Here is a 22,290-nt window from a genome sequence, read left to right as displayed (position 1 = left end):
TTTGTTCCTTGGCTGGATACTAGATTTAATTTAGAAAAAAGCTATAAAGGGTATGTTAGGAGAGTTAAGAAAATTTAAATAAGGCTATGTATGAGATATTATTGAATCTAAGATAATTCCTTCAGTATAAATGCAATTATTGTTATGTAGAAGAAATTCATTGTTCTTGGAAAAGACATACTGAAACATTTAGGTGTTAAATATAATAGATACGTAGATAAATAGATATACAAAGTAGATATACACATGCTTCATATTTGTTTTCTGTAATTATATGTATGTTGTTAGAATTTTTCCTAAGTTTTAAAATCCAAAGTGGGGAAAAAATTCCAACCACTATTTATCACATATTGCATATGTGATTTTGTTTTTAAAACCATTCCTTTTATGTTTTTAAACAAGTAACATATGAAAATGCTTCTTTAAGGTAAATTGAAGATATATTTTCAACATATGGTGCTGGAAAGTTGGATATCCATATAGAAAAGAAATAAAGAATGACCATTACTTCACACTATAAACAAAAATTAACTTTGATGGATTATATACCTAAATATAAGAGGTAAAACTAAAAATTTTAGAAGAAAAATAAGGGTACATCTTTGGTAACTTGTGTTGCAAATATTTTTATATATAACACAAAAGCACATATCATAATAGAAATAATTGATTAAGTGGACTCCATTAAAATTAAAAATTCTACTCTTTGAAAGATGCTCTTAAGAAACTGAAAATATAAAAAGCCCTAGAAGGTGTATAAATATTTGCAAAACACATATATGATAGTGGATTTGTACCTAGAATATGTAAACATATACAATTCAATAAAAAGAGGGGGAAAACTAAATAAAAATTTGAATAGACACTTTACAACAAAGATTATAAATCAGAGCATGAAAAGCCAAACCTCAGTATTCATCAAGGAAATAGAAGTTAACATAATGGGATATATATATCACTGCACATCCACTACAGAGCTAGAATTTAAAAAGACTGATTATGCCAAGTGGTGAAGGCTACATGGACCAACTGGAACTTGTATCCATTACTAGTATGAATGTAAAATGGCACAGCCACATTAGGACACAATTAAAAAGTTTTGCATAAAGTTAAGCATACACTTATGTAACAATCCCACCCTTAGGTGTTTACCTAATAAGATGAAAATATATGTTCAAATAAAGATCTCTATACAAATATTTGTAGTACCTTTATTCAAAAGACAAAAACTGAAAACAATCAAAATATCCATCAATTGGTGAACGGATAAACAATTTGTAACAGTACTGAGTAATAAATAAGAAAAACTAACTAACCAATGGAAAAAAAAAACCTACTGATAATTGCAATAAGGATGAATCTTAAGGCATTCTGCTAAATAAAACAGCCAGAAATAATAGGCATATAACTGATTATAAATTATTCCATCTATGTCACATTCTATTGTATGACTTTTTGAAAGTCAAAACTGTAGTGAAAGCAGACAGATAAGTGGAAAAAATGGGTAGGTTGCAATAAGCGCATAAGGGAACTTTGGGGTGTCATGGAAATGTTTTATATCTTGAGTGGTGGTGGTTACATTACTGCACTTATTTGAACTGTACACTTAATAGAGTAAGTTTTATTTTACATAAATTATATCTCAATTTACAAAAATAATATTACATTGTCACAAAACAAATATGGTAGAAAGCAAGTCTCTCTCCTGTCTAATCACAGAACTTTATTTAAACTTTCAGAAACAACCATTCTCACTTACTAGTCATATGCCATTCCAGAAAATACATCTTCCATATATATTCTAAGCAGATCACATAGATAAACTTATACACACTTATGCTACTTCTTTTTTTACCTGTTGTCTTTTGTTTAAAAAGTATTGCTAACCCTGCCTGGGGTTCCTACTAAAACATACACACACTCCAAAATGAGGCTTCTTCCTACAGCAGGGTGGTGGGAACTGGGGCTCAGCCAATGTAATGTGTGCCCAGGGGGAGGGTGACATGGAAGTTCCCCTGTCTCCCTGCTGTGCCATGTTCCTCAAAATGCCACCCAGCTGCCCCCTTGCTTCCCTCATTGCCTGAAGATGAAGGAGAGGCTGTATCATCTTCTGAATGCTCTGTGGGAGCCAAAGGCCAATTACCATGACCCCAGGAAGTGTTGGTGGAGATATCTCAAATGCCTCGTGTTCTTGTCCTGGTCACAGATCTTATTTTTCATCTTGGCATCATCAATGTCTCCAGTAGTGGGCACCACTAATTAGCACCGCCTGTGTTCCGATGGCAATCTTCACCATAGGCAGGGCATTCTCCCTGAAGGTGTAGGTCTTCCTATGCCAGCTAGACTGTCCCTGAATGTTGTATGCAGCGGTGGTGACAACCTCCTCCATGCCCAGCCCCAGCTCTGAAGACAGCTTCAGGGCAAGGTTCTCTAGGGAGTTCTCCTTCTCTGACATGTCCCACTCTACTGATCCACTACGGCAACATTTCCCAAAGGGTTGTTCAGCTTAATGATGACGCACTGCTCCAACTGGTCCTCCAGGATTCTGTGGGTGGGTAGGACTTGATCTTCTGTGTGATGGCAGAGGTGATAGCTGAAACAATGTCTGCAAGTTCAAATCTAGGTGGTCACAGAAGATTTCCGAAGATGTCTCAGGGGTCATTGGCTTCTCATTCTTGTTTCAGGTAAAGGGTCTGGCACCTTCTGCCCCTTGGTCTCCATTTCCAGTGAGATGGGGACTAACACCACAGGCTGGGTCATGTTGTCATGGATCACAGGTGGGTCGTGATCATCAAAGCAGAGAGGGAACGTTCTCTTCTTGTCCCAGCCTGTGAGGCTGCTGTTAATGGTAGTAGAGCATGGCACAGTATCCAGATGGTGAGAAATGTTGGGCAAGATGGGCACCCACTGGCTGTGCCTCTTGGTTTTCTGTTCCCTGAAGTAGTTTGGGGGCTCCATGCTGATGGACACATACCTTGTATTTCTCATCCTTGCTGTCTACTATCTCTTCCACCTCAGAGGCTTCTTCTCTGTTAGAGTCATGCTGGTGGCCAGGGTCGTGTATCCATGATCATGTGAAGATAAAAGTGTTTTCTTCCTCTTTTCCACTTTGGCCATTCAACTCCAGAGTGAGGGGACTATGGTACAGAAAACCTCGGAAAATACCTTTGAGATCTTTCTGACCTTAAAATTAGGGAAACAAATGGGATGGATGGATTTTTTTGGCAGGAAAGAGAGGTAATAGTTTCATCAGCTTTCTTTTAAGCTAAATATATTTGAAGTAGTCACATTTATGTCTTTTTCACAAGAAACACAAAAATTCAACTTTTCCTTCATATCAATATGAAAGTCAGAAATGACTAATCTCAGTCTGTGTTCCATGCAGGATCATGGGCATCATTGGATATTACAGAGGGTTCTTGATTGTGACAATGTAAGTAAAGCTAGAATGAGAAATTACTGCCTTCCACTGGAGAAAGTCAAGAGGAAAAAAAAATTTACACTAGGCTGCCTTTTTGACTGCTTGAGTTTTTGGTGATCTTGGTGTAATGGTCTCTCACTCATGCTAACTGCTGGCTGTGATCACCTCTTTCTTTGTTAGAGAGAGCTCTAGCTGACCTCTTCCCACATATTATGTTAAATCATAATGACCATTTTCAGAAGGAAAAATTAATTTTATATCAAAATAATATGTAGTATTTGAAAAACTAAATTTTATTAATTGTTGTATAGGTATGTGTGGACGCGTGTGTGTGTATGTGTATGTGTAACCTGTAATAGCAACGTTTTCATACTTCCCATGCCCCAAAGGAGGCCACTTTTATCCATTTTAGCAGATCCTTCTAAAATTTATGTTCATATTTTAAAGTAATGATTCTATTTCTATTTATTGAGTCATCTATCTTAAGGCAATATCTAATGACTTTCTGGTATCAGAAATGAGGAATTACTTGTCCACCCCCACTCATACAAAATACACACAGACATACCCCAAACCAACAAATACACACACACACCCACACACACACATACACACACTCACAGACACACATATTCCCCTCACTCAATTTTCCCCAATAGATTTACATCACAATATTTGGATATATCAATAATAAATGTTTACAATATTGTGACTATATAAATACTGTTCATTGGTGAAATAACTATGATTATGTTTCCTTTTTTTACAGATTTGGAGTTGAAAGTGTCTATTTTACTTCTAATTTCCAGATGCAGATTTGAGATTTTTTCTAAATGTTCAGATAGATGTTTCAAACGCCTAGTAATAATTTTTCAAATGCTTAAATTTCACATTACCAACCACTTCTCTCTTGCTCTTGGTGTCTCCCCTCACGCCTGCTTTATCCACCTGGACCACTTTGAAATGGACATTTTCTAGGCCTGGTGCTCAACACCCTTCCTGACACACCCAGTCTCCTTCATGAGGTCTCCTGATTTCTGGAGCCCATGAGTTCCTCTGACTTGGTTTCAGTCATTCAGATGGAGCACATTCTCCACTATCTTTCTGAGTAAGTTTTAATAGAGGGTAAAACTTTTTTTCAAACTTTCAATTCTGAAAAAACTCTCTTTTCTATTTGGATGGCAGAATATGGTGACTTTTGCACTGCGGCTGTTTATTCTCTGCAGTTCTTATCTGGCTGCTGAATTTCAGAAAGCAGGATGGAGAAAGGAGCTTAGGGTCTCAGAATTTAAGAAGTCTTACCACCCTTTCTTTTCGGTCCTGCACCTCACCCTTTCTCTGTCACTGTCCCTGAGTGCAGAGATTCTTATGTTCAGTTTCTCTAGACAGTAGACCTCCCTTTTCCTGTGAGAGAAAGAGTCACCTTCTCACAGAAGTCTGGAGGGAGGCTTGGCAGGGACAGCCTCCATTTTCAGCCTCATTCTCCCAGTGTTCCTTTGAACTTGGTACTTCCAAATAGCGAGCTTTATGAGGATTTTAGGGACACAAATTAGCTTCTCCTCGTTGATAAATCTTCCTGTTAATACATTTTTGTCACAGCTTTGTCCTCTTTACTGAATTAGTTACCACTTTTCAACCTACTCTCCATATTTGAGAAATTTGTTGAAGACTGTTTGCTGTTTCTTGTACAACTCTCCCCAAATTTAAACAGGTATAATTCTCATTTATAATTAGTTTACAGTTCTTGAGTGAGATGCTGACACAGAAAAAATATAATGTGTGTGTGTGGCTAATCTGTTATGCGTAATCATGATCTCCTTAAATGTAAATTAAAAAAAAATAGTTGTTCACAGCAGATAAAACTATTGACCCACAGAGAATTTTTTATCTTGGCAAAAAACAGTTTTTGTACACAGAATCCAAGAAAAATAAAATTTCTTTAGTCATATCTTCTGCATAGACAGGAATACCTTTTTTTTGGATGTAATCTTTGAGAATACTTCCCAGACTGTGGAAATTGTCTCAGGCTGCCTCATTAAATTTCAAGAATTTCCACTTATGTCTCAATAGGCACAGTCTCATCTTTTCTACTCCAGAATAAAAACACTGTATTTACAGAATAAGGAAAGATTTCTGCAAGAACATACCTGTTGTTCAAAGTGGCCTTATCTTAAGAAACCCAATATGCAGTCCTTAGCCAACTCATGCTGATGATGTCTGCTGCAAATGACGGGCCATGAAATCTAGACACTGCAGTAAAGCTTAATTGCTTTTCCTACTGCCATGCTGTCTTCATTTTTCTCAGTCACCCTCTCCTATTGTGTGAAAATATGTCATTTTTATCCCTTCATCAAATTTGTACAAATTACAACTATTGGCACAGAAAGTTCAATAATGAAACTTCTCTAAGAGAAACAAGACGGAGTATACTAGCAGTGTCTCACCAAATTATATTCTGACACTCACCCTGCCCAACAAGTGTGATCACACCTGTGACCTCTGGGTGCTTCATAGGAAGTAGGAGTCCATATCTCAGGCTGATACTTATTGAGTGTGTCCCAGCACCAAACACACCAAATACATTGGTCATCAAGTTTTCAATAGTAAATTCAGACTCTTGACTGTGGTTCTCCTACGAATGAGTTGATGCAATTATTTGACAAATTAATTTCCCAGCACATGTAATTTAATGGCTCCAAAACAACTCCGGCTATTGGCAAGTTAAGCAAACTTAGAAACTGGAGATTGCAGTGTTAGTAACAACTATTGTATGATATGGCACATATTGCAGATTGTTTAAATTACTTAGCCCCTTTCTATTTGCTTACCTCAATTTTTATTTTCTTACATCTTTTGCAGCTAGATTGGCCATAAAATGCAGTTCTTGCCAATGAAATATAAGCAGGTGCTATTGGTGCTACTTCATTTCTTTCCTTCTTACTCAAAACACTGAGGAGAAAGTGTAGGTGGGGCAGACATTATCTTGGGACATGAGGGTTTAAACATGAAATTAAGGCCTGTATACTAAGTATGGTGAAGGGAAATGGAAGACCTCTAATTCCATGATGCTTCAGGGCTACTGTAATAGTTCTAATCTGCCCCAAACAGGATTCCTTGTCTGTGAGATAAATATACCTACTGTGAGGGTTAATTTTGTGTGTCAATATGGCTAGGCTATAGTTCCCAGGTACTTAATCAAACACTAATCTAGGTGTTGCTGTGAAAGCATTTGTATATGTGGTTAACATTTACAACCAGTTAACTTTAAGCAAAGGAGATTATCTGCAGTAATGTGGATGGATCTCATCCAATCACTTGAGGCCTTGAGAGAAAAATTAAGGTTTCCCAGAAAAGAAGAAATTCTTTCTCAAGAAACATCAGTTCCTGCCTGAGTGTCCTGCCTGCTGGCCTGTCCTACATATTTTAGGATTTCCAACCCCACGATAATGTAAGCCAGTTCCTTAATTATTTTTTCCTTTTTTTTATTCTGGTAAAATATACATAACATAGTTATCATTTCAACCATTTGTAAATGTAAAATATAGCAGCATTATGTATCTTCACAATGTTGTGTAACCATCACCACTATCAATACCAAAAACTTTTTTTATCATCCCAGCATAAACTCTATACCCTTCTTCCCCCTGCCAGTGATAACCACTATCCTACTTTCTCTATGAATTTGCCTATTCTAGGAACCTCATATGTGTGAAATCATACAATATTTGTCTTTCTGTATCTGACGTTTTATTCAGCATAAACTTAATGGTCCTTCCACATTGTAGCATATATCAAAATTTCTCTTTACGCCTGAATAGTATTCCATTGTATGTATTAACTACATTTAGTTTTTCCATTCTTGGGTTGATGGACGCTTAGGTTGTTTCCACTTTTTGGTTACTGTGAATAATGCTCCTGTGCACACTGGTGTACACATATTTGTTCAAGTGCTTTACTTTTGGATTCATACCTAGAGGTAAAATTTCTGAATCATATAGTAGAAACATGTTTAAATATTTGAGGAACTGCCATCTTGCTTTCCACAATGGCTGGACTATCTTACATTACTACCAGTAATGCATGAGGATTCTAATTTATCCACAACCTCACCCACTCTTATTTCCTGTTTTGTTGTTTGCTCTTGTTTTACTATAGCCCTCCTAGTAGGTGTGAAGTGGCATCTCATTGTGGCTTTAATTTCCATTTCCCTAATGACTAATGATGTTGAGTACCTTTTGTGTGCTTTTTGGATGTTTGCATATCTTCTTTGGAGAACTGTCTAACAAGACCATTGCTCATTTTGTAATTGTGCTGTTTATTTGTTTGTTTTTGAGTTGTAGGAGCTCTTTATATATTCTGGAGATTAATCTCTCATCATATATATGCTTTGCAAATATTCTGTAAGTTGTCCTTTTGCTTTATTGATAGTGTCCTTCAATGCTCAAAATTTCTTAATTTTGATGAAGTCTATTTATCTATTTTTAAATTTTATTCCCACGCGTTTGGTGTCATATCCAAGAGATTTTTGCCAAATCCAATGCCATGAAGATTTTCTGTAATGTTTTCTTCCAAGAGTTTTATGGTTTTAACTCAACTATAGGTTTTGATCCATTTTGAGTGAATTTTTGTATGTGGTTTAAGGTAAGGGGCAAACTTCATTCTTTTCCATGTGGACACCCAGTTTTCCCAGAGCTCTTTGTTGAAAAGACTGTCCTTACCCCAGTGAATGGTCTTGGCACCTTTGCCAAGAATAATTTGACCATATAGGGGATGGTTTATTTCTAGGCTTTCTATTCTACTCCATTGGTCTATATGCCAGTCCTTTACTATTTTAATTACTGTAGCTTTGGAGTATGTTTCAAAGCCTGAAATTGTCAGTTTTCTAACTTTAATCTTTTTTCCAAAGTTGTTTTGGCTATAGCAATTCCCTTTCCATTATCAAGATCACAAATTACATCTTTATATATTTTGTGCCTATTAACATAAATTTATTTTTATGCTTTTGTCATTTAAATCTTGTGTAAAATAAAAAGTGGAGTTACAAACCAAATTTACAAAAATATCAGCATTTATAGTAGCCCATGTATTTATCTTTATCGGCTTTCATGTGGTTTTAAGTTACTGTCTAGCATCCATTCATTTCAACCTGAAGGACCCCTTTTAGCATTTGTTGTAGTATAAGACTAGTGATAATGGATGCTTTGAGCTTTTGTTTAAATTTCTCCTTCACTTTTGAAGGAAAGATTTTGAATTGTTTTCCTAATGTGATTAGATTTAAAGGTTACTAATAACTCTGTTTCCAGCAGTAAAGAGGACACTGGTAGTCCATAGCATGATGTGGCAATAGAGATGCAGAATATCACCATTAAATACTCATAATGAAAGACTTCTAAGAGGCAGGGTCTGAGAGATGATGTATTTGACACCTTAGAACACGCTTTTCAAACTAATGAGTATGAGATTGAATGTAGATCCTAACCATGCTGGAGAAAGTAAAGAAAAGGATGAACTCAAGGTTTCAAGTTTGCAGTTCAACGTCTGCATAAATGACCTGACAGTTTTTATATGCAGCCTACAATAAACAATTATCTTCTGTAGGTGTAGTGCTGAGGTTGATGAAAACCAAGTCCCAATTCTCACCTTGAGAGTAGCTGAATTACAAAACAAATTGAATTCCCCCAACTTGCAGTGTGTCTGCTGTTAAAATGATGGCACTGAATGGGAATGAATGGAACCCTGAAAACTGTAATGGGGTCATGTTGACATACAGATTCTGATGATGCTGAGGACGTAGAACCCAAAAGTTCTGCTGAGTCTTCTTTGTCAACAGAAACAAACTTCCACCCCTGTCTGAAGAGATTAACTCTGCTTTGCCTGAAGAATCTGTTTATAATGGCTTCCACTGATGTATTTGTCTTGCAAGATCCTGGTGATTCTCTACTAACCCTCTTTGTTTCTTTACTTATAACTAGACTCAATTCCTAGCAGGTCACAAATGGTAAAGTACAGAGTGTGCTCCATGAGGAGGTTCAATACACTCCAAAATAGCTGCATGCTTTTCAAATATATACAGATAGAAATCCAGGGAATATGTCTGACAATGAATATTAGAGGTATGGGATAATGGTGGAAGAAACACAAAGTTGGATCAAGCCAAATCATTGATATGAGTCCAGTAAGCAGAGATTCTGCATTCAATGTTATAGTCTGAGAGGTTAGAAAGGGCTTAACAAGATGTTTGGTTGTTTGGGTGAAACATCAACCAAAAAGTGGCTGTGATGATTAATTTGTCAAGTTGGTTGGGCCATGGTTCCAAGATATTTGGTCAGTCACTATTCTGAATAATTCTGTGAAGGTGGTTTTTTTTTAACATTTAAAAATGAGTTTAACATTTAAGTTGATCAATTTTGAGTAGAGCAGATTGCCCTCCATAATGTGGGTGGGCCTCATCTAATCAGTTAAAAACTTTAATAGGATAAGGATTGGCCTCCCTCAGGCAATGAGGAATTCTGCCAGCAAATGGCCTTCAGCCTTGAACTGCAATGTTGACTCTTCCCTAGGCTTCTCCCACCAGTTGCCCTACTCTGCAGATTTTGGACATGCCCATTTCCTTAATAACATGAGCCACTTCATATATATATCCTAGTGATTCTGTTTCTCCAGAAAATCCTGACTAATATAGTGGCCTACACTAAATTAAGCTTAATTTCCAGAATTGCCTTGGCATACTGTAAAGAAAGGCACCCAAAGACCTAAAGAGATTGAAATATTAGATTGAATTTATAATTAAGATTTTATCACCCACTCTGAGAAGGTCCAGAGGAAATAACTTATGCTATGACTGAGGAATAAATTTGTGGGGGGACCCCAGCATCCTTGAATAACTCTGTGACCATTCTTCTCTGCAGGTCAGGCATTACAGTGGGAACTGCTGCCATGGAACTGGGATCTTTAAATACAAATGAAGACAATTGGACCTGATGTGGCAGGGGTCAAATAATGGCATTTAATCACCAAAGACAAGGTAGGCTTGGTCACCATAATGTAAAGTGAAGCCAAAGCAATAATCATAATAATCTCACTCACAGAGACCTATAGTATTGGCTGGTCAATCCTGGTGCCCCTAGAAGAGAAACAGATCGCCAGTCTACTAAATTCTACTTGATCTGCATAAATAGGAAACTTCTAGGTCAAGTGAACAGAAATCTAACTTGAATCACCCAAACATAGAGTCATGGCCTTTCAATTAATTCTCCAACTTGAGCCAGTTTATATACCCAAACCCCTTGAATGAAGGGGAAACTGAGTCCCTTTGATGAAGGTCTCCAGTACACTACTGAAAATTAATACTGATAATCATCCTCCCAACCTTCCTCAAAGGGGCCTATGGCCTTTTATCACGATAACTATACATTGGGGAAAAGGAAATAGTCAGACCTTCTGGGGACACTGGCTCTGAACTGACATTAATCCACGAGACCCAAAATGTCACTGGCATGATGTCAGAATAGAGGCTGAGTAGGTGCTTATGGGGGTCATGTGATCAATGGAGTTTATCTCAGATCCATCTTGCAGAATTAAGTGTGTCCACAAACTCATCCTATGGTAATTTCCCTAGTCCAGAATTCATAACTAGAATAAACATACTTTGCAACAGGTAAGTGCCGCATATTGGATCCCACATTAGGAGTGGGTAGTAATGGTCAAATGAAAGTACTAGAACTACCTTTACCAGGAAAACAGTAAATCAAAAGTAATTCTGCAATCCTAGAGGGATTACAGAGATAAGTGCTACCATCAAAAACTTGAAGGATGCAGGGGTTTTGATTCCCACAACATCTCTACTCTGCTTGCCTATTTAACCTGTGTAGAACACAGATTGATCTTTAAGAACAATAGTGGATTATCATAAATTAACCAGGTAGTGACTCCAATTGCAGCTGCTGTTTCAGATGTTTCACTTCTTCAGCAAATTAACAAATACCCTGATATCTAGTATATATTTACTGATCTGGCAAATGTTTTTTACTTGATGCCTCGTCATAAAGATACAGGAAGCAGTTTCCTTTGAGCTGGCAAGGTGACTAATAGCACTTCACAGTTTCACCTCAAAGGTATATCAACTTTCCTGCTCCAATGTCATAATTATGTCCACAGGGAACTGATTGCCTTGCTCTTTCACAAGACATCACATTGGTCCATTAAATTGATGGTATTATGTTGATTGGACCTAGTGAACAAAAGTACCAATTACTTATTGACAAGACTTTTGTTTGTGAGAAGGTGGGAGAAAAAGTCAACAAAAATTCAGAGGCCTTCCATATCTGTCAAGCCCATAGCTAATACTATACTCAATGGTGAAAAGTTGAAAATTTCTCTTCTAAGATCAGGAACAAGAAAAGCATGCACACTCCCACCACTTCTATTCCACATAATACTGAAGTTCTAGCCAGAGCAAGTAGGGAAGAAAAAGAAATAAAAGGAATCCAAATTGGAAAAGAAACAGTAAATTATATCTGTTCACAGTTGACATGATGTTTACATAAAACATCCTAAAGACTCCACAAAAAAACTGTTATAAATGATAAAGAAATTCAGTAAAGTTGCAGGATAGAAAATCAACATAAAAATTAGTTACATTTCTATACACTAATAATGAACCATCACAAAATGAAATTAAGGAAACAATTCCATTTATAATAGCATCAAAAAGAATAAAATTCTTAGCAATGAACTTAACCAAGAAAGTGAAGTATCTTTACCTGTAAAAATGCGAAACATTGAGGAAAGAAATGAAAAAAAAATACATATAAATGGAAAGAGATCCTATGTTCATGGTTTGAAAGAATTAATATTATTAAAAAGACTGTATTACCCCAAGGCGATTTACAGATTCACCACTATCCTCTTCAAAATTCTAATTGCATTCTTTACAGGAATGGAAAAACAATACCAAAATCATATGTAACCATAAAAGATGCATGTTAACCAAAGTGATCTTGAGAAAGAAGAACAAAGCTGAAGTCATCACACCTCTGGTTTCAAAATATATTTCAAAGCTACAGTAATTATAAAGGAATGGAACTGGCATAAAGACAGACTTATAGAGCAATGGAACAGATAAGAGAGCCCATAAATAAACCCACGAATATGTGGTCAACTGATCTTCAGCAAGGGTGCCAAATACACAATGGAAAAATAGTAGTCTCTTCAACAAATTATGTTGGGAAACAGGATATCCACACGCAAAAGAATGAAGTTAGAACTTTATCTTACACCATACATAAAAATAAATTCAAAATGGATTAAAGCCTTAAATGTAAGGCCTGAAATTATGAAACTCCAAGAAGAAAACATAGGGGAAAACTTTCTTGACATTGGTCTTTGCAATGATTTCTTGGATGTGACATCAAAGGCATAGAGAACAAAAGAAAAAAATAGGCAAATCGGACCACATGAAACTAAAAATCTTCTCCCCAGCAAAGCAAACAATAAACAGATTGAAAAGGCAACATACAGAAGAGGAGAAAATATTTACATATCATATATATAATAAGAGGTTAACTTCCAAACTATATAAGTAATGCCTACAACTCAATAGCAGAAATACAACCCAATTTAAAAATGGGTGAAGCACTTGAACAGATATTTCTCCAAAGAGGACATATGAATGTCCAACAGGTATGCGAAAAGATGCTCAGCATCGTTAATAATAAGGGAAATGCAAATCAAAACTACAACGAGATACCCCCTTACACCTGTTAGAATGGCTGTTATTTAAAAAAAAGTGTTGGTGGGGATATGGAGAAGAGGGAAGCCTTGTACACCATTGATGGGAATGTAAAATGTTGCAGCAGCTATGGAAAACAGTGTGGAGGTTTCTCAAAAAAATTAAAAATAGAGCTATTTTTAATAGAACTATAGAATAGGTATAGAAGTATAGAATAGAAATAGAACTATATCACATCAAGATGGTGATATAGGTTGTTACCAATTTAAGTCCTCCTCACAAAATGACCAACTCACAGCTATACATAGAACAGACACTATTGTGAAAATTCCAGAACACAAGGGTGATTCATAAGGTTCCCCCTGGACCATACACACTGAGGACTGCATTAGAAACATAAGGGGAACAGCTACACTCTGATTGCTTCACCCCATTCACTGGCCAGCACAGCACTGCACAATGGGCCCACCCCACCCTGGGACTACCATTTTTATCAAGTGGGAAAAAATCCAAAGATGACAGATAGCTCCCCCAGCATTGTGGGATGCTTCCTGGAAGCCTACTTGGGTCTAGCCTCATAGGGATCACAGAGGGAATCTGCAGACTTTGGCCACTGGAGATCAGATTAAGATGGAGAAGGGGGTGGGACTTACAGCAACCAGTGCTCAGACCTTGGAAGACCACATTTCCCTCTGCAGTAGTGCCCAAGTAGAGATCCCAGCCACCAGATCTACCCATCTTCAGAGCTGAGATGGTGACCTGATCTGGCCAGGGATCTTGGTAAGCAGTTCTGACTGACTCAGGTGCCCAGTCAAAAAGCCATAGAGGTGGGGCTGGCCCCGTGGCCGAGTGGTTAAGTTCGCGCGCTCTGCTGCAGGCGGCCCAGTGTTTCGTTGGTTCGAATCCTGGGCGCGGACATGGCACTGCTCATCAGACCACGCTGAGGCAGCGTCCCACATGCCACAACTAGAAGAACCGACAACGAAGAATACACAACTATGTACCGGGGGGCTTTGGGGAGAAAAAGGAAAAAATAAAATCTTTAAAAAAAAAAAAAAAAAAGCCATAGAGGTTATGAAGGCTGTTCCACTGAAAGAAAGCAAATTTCATTCAGGAAGATCCTGTATTAAAATTCCTTTCTCAACTTACCATAAAGGTTAAGAACCTCATCATAAATGTTTAGAATCTTATCATAAATGTTTAGAACCTTACCATAAATGCTTGGAGCCCACCAATCAAAACGTATCCTGCCTTCATCTCCACATACCAGCCTGTTCTCCCTAACCTCTTTAATTTCACCCCAAATCCTGAATTGGGAGGCATGCCCCCTGTCTCCCTGGAGACTGATTTTGCAGATTAAAGCTGATCTCTCTCCCAAAAGCTGATGCCATAATTAATTGGTTTGTTTATGCACCTCAGGTGGGAGATCCCCATTTTTGTGCAGTAACAGTAGTATCCTTGGAGCCTGTTCTACTCCTCCAACCAGGCAGGAAAGCAAATCCAAAGCTCCATTTACTGCTGAATATAGTCCCCAATCCAACCCAACTGGAAACTAAACAGAACACCTAAGGAACTGCATAGCTCATCCTAAACCATGCTTACAGTGACACACAAGCAGAGAGCCCAGCCAGTAGATCTACCCATCTGCAGAGCAGAGCTGATGCTTCTGTCAGGCCAGGGACCTGGGTGGGCAGATTCATTTGATATGGGTCCCTAACCGGTAAGCCAAACCAGCTGCGAAGAAAATTCCAAGCACTACCTACTGGTGATCAAAAAACACTATGCAACTGTATTTTGTCAACAAGAATCCCACTTTAAATATAAAGACACACATAGATTAAAAGTAAATGGATGCAGAAAAATATACCATGCTAACATTAAACAGAAGAAAGCATGAGTAGCTATATTAATTTCATATATAGCAGACTTCAAAGTAAGGAAAGTTATCAGAGATAAAAAACAGCATTGTGTGTGATAAAATTATCAAGTAATGATCAATTCTCCAAGAAGACATAACAATTCTTAATGTATATATGCTCATCACAGAGGATCAAAATAAGCGAGGCAGAAATTAATAGAACTTCAGGGAGAAATAGATAAATTCACTATCATAGTTGGAGACTTTAATACCACTTTCTCAGAAATGGAAAGATTCAACTGGCAGAAAATCAATAAGGACATAGTTGAACTCAACAACACAATCAACCAACTGGATATAATTGACATCCATAGACTACTTCACCCAATGACAGCAGAATACACATTTTTCTCAAGCTCGAATGGACAGTCACCAAATTAGACAACATTCTGGGCCATAAAACACAGTTTAAAAAGTTTGAAAGAATAGATACCATACAGTGTCTGCTTTCAGATCACAATGGAATTATACTAGAAATCAACAACAGAAAGATAACTAGAAAATACAAAAATACATGGAGATTAAACAACATACTTCTAAATAACACATGGTTCAAAGGAGAAGCCTCAAGAGAAATTTAAAAATCTTTTTAACTGAATAAAAATCAAACACAATTTGTCAAAATTTGTTGGATGTAGCAAAGCAGTGCTTAAAGGGAAGTTTACAGCATTGAATGTGTATATTAGAAAATAAGAAATCTAAAATCAATAATCTAAGTTCCCAACTTAGTAAACTAGAAAAAATGCAGTAAATTAAATCCAAATGAAGCAAAATAAAAAATAAAAATTAGAGGAGAAATCATTGCAATTATGATAGGAAATCAATAACAAAAACAAATTAAACCAAGAGCTGGTTCTTTGAAAAGATAAGTAAAATCAATAAGCCTCTAGCCACGTTAACTAAGAAGAAAAGATATAGGATACAAGTTACTCATATCAGAAATGAAAGAGAAAATACCACTACAGATCCCATGCAGATTAAAATAATAAAGGAACATTATGAACATCACTGTGCCCACAGATTTGATAACCTACATGAAATGGACTAATTCCCTGAAAGACACCATCTGCCAAAATTCACACAAGAAGAAATACATGATCTGAATAGGGCTATATCTATTAAGGAAATCGAATCAATAATTAATAATCTTTTAAAACAGGAATAATCAGGCCCAGATGGGTTCACTGGTGAATTCTAGCAATGATTTAAGGAAGAAATCATATCAAATCTCTACAACATCTGTCAGAAGACAGAAGAAAAGGGAACACTTCCTAAGTCATTCCATGAAGCCAGCATTACTCTAATACCAAAACCAGACAAGGAAATTGCAAAAAAAAGAAAACTACAGAACAATCTCTCTCATAAACATAGATGAAAATTTCCTCAATAAAATATTAGCAAGCAAGTCAAATCCAACAATATATAAAAACAGTTATACACTATGACCAAGTTGGATTTATCCCAGGTATGCAAGACTGGTTCAATATTTAAAAAAATCAACTAATCTAATCCACCACATCAAAGACTAAAAAAGAAAAAAAATCACATGATCGTATCAATACATTTAGAAAAAGTATTTGACAAAAATCCAACACCCATTCAGGATTAAAACAATACCAGTAAACTATGAATAGAGGGGAACTTTCTCAACTTGATAAAGACTATCTACAAAAAACCTACAGCAAACATCATACTCAATGGTAAGAAACTCGAAGCTTTCCCATTAAGATCAGGAACCAAGCAAAGATGTCCCATCTCACCCCTTGTTACAACACCACACTGGAAGTCTCTACTAATGCAATAAGGCAATAAAAGTTATTCATATTGGGAAGGAAGATATAAAATCGCCTTTGTTTTCAGAGAACAATCATCTCTGTCAAAAATCTGAAAAAATCAACAAAAAACTCCTGGAACTAGTAAGCTCTTAAATTTACAGGATACAAGATTAATATAAAAAAGTGAATTGCTTTCCTGTTCTAACAATGAACAAGTGGGATTTCAGATTAAAAGCACAATACAATTTACATTATCACTCCCAAAAATGAAATACGTATAAATGTAACAGAATATGTACAAAATCTATATGAGGGAAATTATAAAACCAATGAGCAAAATCAAAGAACTAAATAAATGGAGAGGGATTCCATGTTCATGGATAGGAAGACTCAATATTGTTAAAATGTCAATTCTCAACTTGATTGATAGATTCAATGCAATCCCCCCAAAATCCAGGAAAGTTATTTTATGGACATTGACAAACTGATTCTAAAGTTTATACGGAGAGGCAAAGACCCAGAATAGGCAACACAACTTTGAAGGAGAAAAACAAAGTTGGAGGGTTTATACTACCCAACTTCAAGAGTTACTATAAAGCTACAGAAATCAAGACAGTGAGATATATGTGAAATAACAGACAAATGGATCAATGGACTAGAACAGAGAGCCTAGAAATAGACCCCCATACATACAGCCAACAAATCTTTGACAGAGGGGTAAAGGCAATGTGATGGAGAAAAGATAGTCTCTTCAACAAATGGTACTGGAACAACTGGACACCTACATGCAAAACCTGAATCTAAGCACAGACTTTCCACACTTCACAAAAATTAACTCAAAATGGATCATAGACCTAAATGTAAAACAGAAAACTACAAAACTCCTAGAAGACAGCATAGGAAAAAACATAGATGACTTTGAGTATGGTGATACCTTTTTAGATATAACACAAAAGTCAAAATCCATGAAAGATATAAATGATAGACTGAACTTCATCAGAATTCAAACTTCTGCTATGAAAAAGGTAATGTCAAGAGAATTAGAAGACAAGTCAGGAGACAAACTGGGAGAAAAATATTTGCAAAAAACATATCTGATAAAGAAAGTGTATCCAAAACATACAAAGGACTCTCAAAACTCAACAGTAAGAAAACAAGCTGATTAAAAAATACACCAAAGATCTTAACGGACACCTCATCAAAGAAGATATATGAATGCCGAAGAAGCATATGAAAAGATCCTCCACATCATGTATTATCAGAGAAATGAAAATTGAAACCATAATGAGGGGATGGCCTGGTGGTATAGTGGTTAAGTTTGCACGCTCTTCTTTGGCAGCCCAGGGTTCACCAGTTTGGCTTCAAAGAAAGGGTCAAGATTCAGGAAGGAATGCAACTTCTCCAAATCAACACAACAAACTATAATTCATTAAATAAAAGGCATTAAACATTCAAAGAGATATTATTTACAATGTAGAAACCTATGCCTTGCCAACTTTAAAGTAAATGACAAGGAAAATGTCTGAAAATTTACCTTCCATGCACCTTTCCTAAGGAAAAAAGTGTGCTCTGCCAAACAAGAGAGTAAACCAGAAAAAGGAAGACTTGATGTTGACATAGAAGATGAAAACATATAGTTGAAGAGAAAACTTCAGACAATGCTGAAGGTAGACTCTAAGAGGTGAGCTTTGCTCTAGATTTCAAGAGCAACTAAAGCAGTTAAGAGTAAATAAGAAGATTGGGATATTTTTCTTCGAGAAGATAAAATTGATAGAATTTATCATGTATTTGATTGCACTGATAGTTAAATTTTACAACTCAGCGAGAGTTTAGAATTGAGCCAATGATAAGTATCTAGACTCGTCTAGAGAATTAAGCATGTGGGAATAAACAGACTACTTCCAGAGAAAACAAAATGTTGTAAAAGTGAAAGAAGAGTAACTATCATATACACTGCTAAGCTCTTTCAGTCATGAAAATGTAAGCACTGAATACTGACCTAATCAAAATTGTGTTACAGCTCTATTGGGAGGATCTGGGAGGGCAGTGGGTCATGCTCAGTTTGTGTGGTAATATGGTAAGATGAGGTAAGGGAGTCCACTAGGAGAGTACACTTGGAAGCTTGTGCCCGGTTTCCTCTGACTTGTATATACGTGACACCAATCTCGGTCTCCATCTTCACATGGCATGGTATTTAATATTTGGTCCTGGGCATGGGCTGCTCACTTAGGCCCCCGCTGAGGTCACCAACACCTATATAATGATGGTCAGGAAGGATCCGCCCAGGCTCAGCACCTGGGCATAACTAGGACCTGTGGGACATTACCTCAGGACTAAGTGAGGGTGTCACAGAGTTCCAGAAGATGCCTGAGGCCCCTCTCTGGCAGTCTACACAGTGGCTTCAACAGCAGGAACAGTATGTTCTAGAAGCTGCCTCTAGGTTCTATGGTAAACTTCAGCTCCTCCCCTCTCAAGATCTATGAGGGAAGGAGTCTTGAGTTCCTGAACACTGGAATCCTTTTCTCCCAGGGGACCTGTGCCTAGCTGCTTTTCCTCTGTGTCCTTCAGAGTCTTCTCCCCACTCCTGTCTGCCCTAAGATGTAACCTTCTAGATAATGGCCTCTTAATCATTTAATGGACACATTTCTATATGTCCATGGTCAAGTTTCCTCTTTAATTACTGTTGCACATTGATTGTGAACTCTTCACCCCCAAGTAGTGGCTTCTCTCCGAACACATGCTGACTAAGCATCTCTAGTGATCTTTCTCTAAGGGGGTTCAGTTGAATGGGAAGCATGGGAAGAAAAAATGGACCATACTCTTTAATGGAGCAGTGGCTTTCTGGGATAGGGGTTGAAATGAACTTAACCTCTTATAAACACATGCACACACACTCACACTCACATACTCCTGCATGCAAACCCTCACACTTAGACACTTACATTTGTGTATACCATCACACATTCACACACACATACACAAAAACACACTTTGCATGTTACATTCTGTGTAATCATGGTCTCCATGAAACCCCTTGTGTCTCTCTTCATGTCGACACAATCTAGTGTTGAGCATTGTGTTGTTATGGAAAAATGCTCCTTATAAAATTCCCGTTAGTTTGGAGGACAGCACCTATGCCAGGAAGCAGTAGTGCCTGATGGGGTTGGAGCATGCGCAGAGGACAGGAGTTCCATCTTTGAAAGCCTTATGATTAGAAGAGTCAGAAAACTGAACTGCTCTCTTACGTGGTAAGCTCCTTGTTGACAGTGAGCATGCTTGGGATGAATATCTTCTTTATGAGGATCTATTGTGTTGCAGTATTTCCATTCTGTATATTTAGCAATTAATACAATATATTAAACAGTATATTAGACACATCAGGAAAAACTTTAAAAATCACTGAAAGTGGTGTATCCTATGTAATTGATTAATCCTAAATTCAAATTTACAGATTTATAGATAATTAGGGGGAAGACTTGGGCTGATCTAATGAACAAAAAAGTTTTATATTAGAGGTTACAGATAACATCTCGATGTCGTCTGCCTTATTTCAGCTACAGTATCCAATTCAGCTCTGTCTTTTTATTATCTGCAGTTATCACAAGAACTTCATTCCTATGGATGAAATAGACAAATGGCATCAGTGTCCCTTCAAAGCTCTCCTGTAATACTAGACTGACCTCCTACCCATGAGTCCCACCTCTTTAGCCTATGCCTCACTCTTTATCTCACCTCTCCCACACACCTGTAGACCTCAGTGGCAGAGGCTAGGAAAAGCACAGAATTAGGGGTGAGCCAGGCTTCAGGACAGTCGAACCCTTGTAACTGGATTCCTGAAAAGTGGAGCTGTGATCTCTGCATAGCTCACAATCAAACCAGGAATCAAATGGAGCCAAGGCTGCAAAGGTCCTAGACATGGAATGATCTCAGGAAGAAGAAGACGATTGAGAAAGGACACATCCATCCAAGTGCTGCTCTGCCTCTTTGCTTTCCAGGCAGTGGTTTCCAGCCCTGTTCAACTGATACAGCATAAATACATAAGATCATAAGAGACTACTATAAACAAATATATGCCAATAAATTGGATAGCCTAGAAGAAATGGATAAATTCCTAGAAACATACAATGCACCAAGACCAAATCAGGAAGAAATCAAAAATATGAACTGACCAATATTTTGATGTTTGTGCTACTTTTTTTGTTGGTCAGTGTCGGAAATAGTGGAATGAAAGAATGCATTTTGGGAAAGGAGAAACATTTACCCATTTTAAGGTAGAATCAAAATAATAAAGTAAGAAAAAGGGAATGTTGCTGCCTTTCATTTTTTTTGCTAGTCATTAGCCGTGATTTTTTGCCTGAAGATAAATGATAATGGAAGTGTTTTGTGATTAGAGATTTTATTCAAGAAGTCAACTACTGTATATGCTGTGTACATATATTTTACAAATATGCTTGTTCAGATTAACCATGAAAATTAAGGTTCTCTGAGAAGCAAATTACACCCGGTGTCAAGAAAGCAGATAAGTATGCACAATAGACATAAGCGAACAAAAGAATTTTTCAGTGAGGGCCTCTGGATGATAATAGATCCTTTTTAAAGATTTTATTTTTTTTTCCTTTTTCTCCCCAAAGCCCCCCGGTACATAGTTGTGTATTCTTCGTTGTGGGTCCTTCTAGTTGTGGCATGTGGGACGCTGCCTCAGCGTGGTTTGATGAGCAGTGCCATGTCCGCGCCCAGGATTCGAACCAACGAAACACTGGGCCGCCTGCAGCGGAGCGCGCGAACTCAACCACTCGGCCACGGGGCCAGCCCCAATAGATCCTTTTTAAGTCTGCAAAAAGCTGTTGCCTGAACTCAGTGGATGCTGCACAATGGAATGTCTGTGCTTATCATTATGAGAACCAGCATGACCTCTTTGAATTCTATGTCTTTTAATTTTTTAACCTGCATTATTTACAAAAGAGGACAATCTGAGAGCTGACTCAGAAAATGAGAAGAATTTTTCTTTGGAACATGCAGAGGAAAAGTGCCTGTGAATTAGCATACGTTAATAAAATATACATACCTGGTGGATTCCAAGATGATTCCAAGAATCATTTTGAGAAGGCAATTCCACACCTAGGAGTCCAACTGCCTGACCGTGGTCCATAGCTAGAGACCAAGACACAACTCCATACCTTAAGAACTTGGCTATAGCCCTATTTGGCCTAGATTCTGTCACCAGCACCGTATGCAAAGGACCTGGCAAGAGTCATGCTACCCATACCTTAAGTAATAGGCACACAGACACTGGTACTGGCTGTGAATCCTGAAGTGGCCCATGAAACAGCTTTAGGCCATCTTGGCTCCAAACTGGAAAACCCTGGAGTTAAGCCCATAAAAGTCAGTCTGACTGTAGATTATGAAAGGGTCCTATAAATGGTCTCTAGCCCCTCCCAGCCCAGTC

At 37.4% G+C, this 22,290-nt stretch overlaps 1 pseudogene; it reads right to left on the bottom strand.

Moving 5' to 3' along the window:
* Window positions 1-1,196: 1,196 nt before the first annotated feature.
* LOC103563728 (SWI/SNF-related matrix-associated actin-dependent regulator of chromatin subfamily B member 1-like) lies at window positions 1,197-21,993 on the bottom strand (annotated as a pseudogene).
* Window positions 21,994-22,290: the final 297 nt, after the last annotated feature.

This window comes from Equus przewalskii, chromosome 1 (assembly GCF_037783145.1).
Source record: "Equus przewalskii isolate Varuska chromosome 1, EquPr2, whole genome shotgun sequence".
Taxonomy (NCBI): domain Eukaryota; kingdom Metazoa; phylum Chordata; class Mammalia; order Perissodactyla; family Equidae; genus Equus; species Equus przewalskii.
This window is presented reverse-complemented; position numbering and strand designations above follow the sequence as displayed.